General features: G+C 38.4%; 1 long non-coding RNA gene across 1 annotated transcript; it reads right to left on the minus strand.

The window, feature by feature from the left end:
• Positions 1-2247: 2247 nt before the first annotated feature.
• Positions 2248-3487, minus strand: LOC114806327. The gene is made up of 2 exons (XR_003754353.1): positions 3449-3487; positions 2248-2821 (listed from the first exon to the last, which is right to left on the minus strand). It is a non-coding gene; the product is annotated as an uncharacterized LOC114806327 (long non-coding RNA).
• Positions 3488-4112: the final 625 nt, after the last annotated feature.

Genomic DNA, 4112 nt, shown 5'->3' on the forward strand with positions numbered 1-4112 from the left:
CTCTAAGGAAGAGGGAGCACAGATATTGAATCTCCATTTTCCAAATAAGGAAACTGAGGCCTCTGACTCCCTAGCCCATGTTCTTTCCATTAGGCCATGCTGCTGCTGTTATATTATTCCAAAACAAGGTTCATGATCATTTTGAGAGACTGTTGCCTCCCCTCTCACTGCTTTCACTCCACTCCATCTGTATATACACAAACACACCCCGAGGAATGTTTATCACAGCAAGCTAGCAGAACAGGTGAGAGAAACTGTTTTTCTTTTCCTCCTGTTTGCTGCAAACTCTCCAGAGTTTCAGTTTCTAGGTGATGAGGTCACTTCTTACTATGTCCCCCAAAGAGGAACAAATCCTGGAAAAATCCTGGATGGTGGCAGAAGCAGTGGAAATAGGTTCTCTACTCATGGCTCTGGCTCCTATTGTTCCATTGCCTGCTGCGCTTTTATAGCATCTCATCTTATTTGTCTGCTGTGTGACCTTGGGTAAATCACTTAACTTCTCTGTGCCTCGGCTTCCTCATTTGTACAATGATGATGAAGTACCTGTTTTTCCTCTCCTTTATACAGTGAGTCCCATGTGGGAGAGGGCCTGATTCTACTTGATTATCTTGTATCTACTCCAGTGCTTAGCAAACGGTAAATGCAAATACCACAATTTTTATTATTCTTGGGGGATCTCAGTAGCAGGAGGAACTGCTGTTATTATAAGGGCCGTACCTTGGTTTGATACTTTGAAGGGGCATAGTGGATAGAGCCCGGGCCTGGGAGTTGGAAGGACCTGGGTTCTACTCCTGGTTCTTCCACCTGTCTTCTGTATGACCTTGAGCAAGTCACTTAACTTCTCTGAGCCTTAGTTCCCTCATCTGTCAAATGGGGATTAAGACTTTGAGCCCCATGCAGGACAGGAACTGTCAAACCCAATTTGCTTGTTTTCACCCCAGTGCTTAGTACAGTGCCTGGCACATAGTAAATGCTTAGTAAATACCACAATTATTATTATTATTATTATTATTATTATTATTATTATTAAGCCCCTTGAGAACAGGGACTGTGTCTGCTAACTCTATTGTACTTTCCCAAGCACTCAATAAATACTACTGATTGATAGGAGGACTTGAGTCTCTGGTTGAAAACCTGTCTTAAATGATCTGAAATAAATTCTGATTCAAATTAAAAACAAAAAAGATCTGATAATATTTAGCCATTCTATTAATCTTTCCCAGCTCTGCCACTTGTCTGCTGTGTGACCTTGGGCAAGTCACTTAACTTATCTGTGCCTCAGTTCCTCATCTGTAAAATGGGGATTAAGATTGTGAGCCCCATGTAGGATATCGACTGTGTCCAACCTGCTTAGCCTAGATCTATCCCAGTGCTTAGAATGGTGCCCACCACATAGTAAATGCTTAACAAATACCATAAAAAAATCTTGTTTCTCAAAATGTTGGAAGAGGAACTATGATCCAAGAATAGAATTGGTGGTCCAATGATGCCATCAATCAATCAGTGGTATTTATTGAACACTTACTGTGTGCAGTGTACACAGAATTAGTAGACAGTTCCCCTGCCCAGAGTGAGTTTACAGTCTAGAGAAAGACATGGTTTGTTGTTAATCAGGTGAGAGGTACCACGAGGAATACTGCACTTTTAATGTGTGCTTGTTGCTTTACTTCACTGATGAGATTTTTTCATTAACAATTAACCCTAAATGACATCAATCTAAGCACATGAAGCTGTCACTTTGTTCCTGGTCAAATCATCAGATATATACAATGCTAAGAGTTTGTTTTTTGGTTTTTTAAGGGGATACTTACACTGCAATTATTCTTATCACAGCTAAGGAAAGTTTAAGGAAAACATTTGATTCTATATGTCACTTTTCTTTTAATGTAGCAAACAATTTGAGACAGAGAGCTACTTGACATATCCATTTAACTTCTCTTCTAATTACCAAAGAGACTTGGAGTATTATTAGATTAATTTAAAGAAAGCTTTCATGGTTTCTGACTTAGCAAAAATCCTCAACTCAGTGGAAAGTAATTCAGAGAAATTAGACAAACCTAAAATGGAGATAGGAAAAAAAAGAGGGTATTTATAATACTAATATAGAATTTTACTGTGCTACAAAGGCTACAATACTAATTGGCTGATGTGTTAGGGATTTCATCACCAGGACTGGATTTTCATTAAAGACTACCAGCTTCGTCTTGAGACAATTATGAAAATTATCCAGTGGCTTGGAAGACAGAATCCAAAAATAAAGCAGGTTTAATTAAATTATACCATAACAAAATAACTTTTTTTAAAAACATGTTACATTGGGAAGCCAATTCATCAAGTTTTAGAACAACAGTACAATCTATAAGATTTTTTTTAACCATTCCTCCTTATATTCAAATTCAGAATTAAAAGCTTTATGGCCTTGAATTTTATCACTTTTGCACAAAAAAACAGAGGAACACAATAGTCGAGGCAAGTAAATCTAGGATAGAGTGAGAAAATGGGGGATGAGAGCTTTACATTTAAATCGGAGCAGAGATGAAACACGGGTTGTCCGAAGGAAACACATATGGAAGATAAGAATATTGTCCAAAGTCTCCTTATGTGATTTCTGCTTCCACTTTAAAGGAATGGCTTTAGCCTCTTTCAACAATTATCAGCAATGCCCAGGAATCTGTCAATAATAATACCACACAACACAAGAATGATACCAGCTCTGATGAAAGAGGTGTAAAAGAAAATAGAACTTCACTTCTGCAAATCGATTCTGCAGTTTTTCAATTTCCCCATTCAGTACTGGTATTGGCTGCGAAATTGACCAGGGCTGCATAAAATGAAAGTAAAGAGAAAATGTCTGAGACCGTTACCTCTTAGAAAATGACATTCTTATATATTTGTCCTTCTTTGAGTATAGATACACCCTCCCTGTTATCCCCTTTGCAAGAGGGGAACACTTTGCTGGAGACTTTGGTGTGAATCATTTTCAAAATGAAGCAATAAAAATTATAATTTTGCATATAAATTTACTGTTTATATACATAGATACTAACTTTTTATCCCTAAAGCCAGACACTCTTAACATCAGGTTTCCTGTTTGGAGGAAGGGCTTTCTTGGCTTTTGCTTAGAAAATGACAGTTACAGCTTGTCAATCTCAATGCAGATGTTGTTTGCAAGTCTTACTGTTATTTGGAAGATAAATTTCTTGGGCCTAGTTAGTCTGGATAAGTTTCCCCATGAGCATTTATCTCTCCGTTTAGTTTGAATTTAGTAGGTGTGGAAGACACTGCAGTTATAGAGATCAGCAGCAACCACAGTAGTGGTTTGGTTTCCCTCCAGAGGTACAAGATTTAATTGCAAATTAGAAGGTTTCAAGTCAGTAAGAGTAAAGCCACCTGAAAGATAAAACAACCATAAAAAGAGTTGTGGTATTTAAGTACTTACTAGTCTTACCTCCTACCACTAGTAGCAGTGTGGCCTGGTAGATAGAGCACCAGTGAGGAGTTGGAAGGACCTGGATTCTGCTCCTGGCTCTGCCACTTGTCTGCTCTGTGACCTTGAGCAAATCCCTTCACTTCTCTGGGCCTCGGTTACCTCATCTGTAAAATAGGGATTAAGACTGTGGCCCCCATATGGGACAGGGACTGTGTCCAAACCAATTTGCTTCTATCCACGCCAGTGCTTAGTACAGTGCCTGGTACATAATAAAGACTTAACAAATACCATAATAATAATTATGATAACTATCAAATGGCTGTATTATTATTATTGTTATTATTATGTGCCCAGCACTGTACCAAATGCTGGGGTATATACAAGATATACAAAAACCAGAAAGAGCAAGTCCCTCATGGGGCTCACAGTGTAAGTAGTCAATCTATCAGTCAGTCTCTATTTATTGAGCACTTATTGTGGGCAGAGCACTGCACTAAACTCTTGGGAAAGTATAATGGAACAGAGTCTGTAGACACATTCTCTTCCCACAAGGAGCTTAATCTGGAGGGGAAGACAGACATTAATATAAATAAATTACAGACATGTTTATAAATTCTGTGGGGTGAATAAAGGGTACAAATTCAAGTGCAAATAGGAGGAAGAACAGGCATTTAATCCCTAT

The sequence above is a fragment of the Ornithorhynchus anatinus genome, chromosome X1 (genome assembly GCF_004115215.2).
Source record: "Ornithorhynchus anatinus isolate Pmale09 chromosome X1, mOrnAna1.pri.v4, whole genome shotgun sequence".
NCBI classification, from domain to species: Eukaryota; Metazoa; Chordata; class Mammalia; order Monotremata; family Ornithorhynchidae; genus Ornithorhynchus; species Ornithorhynchus anatinus.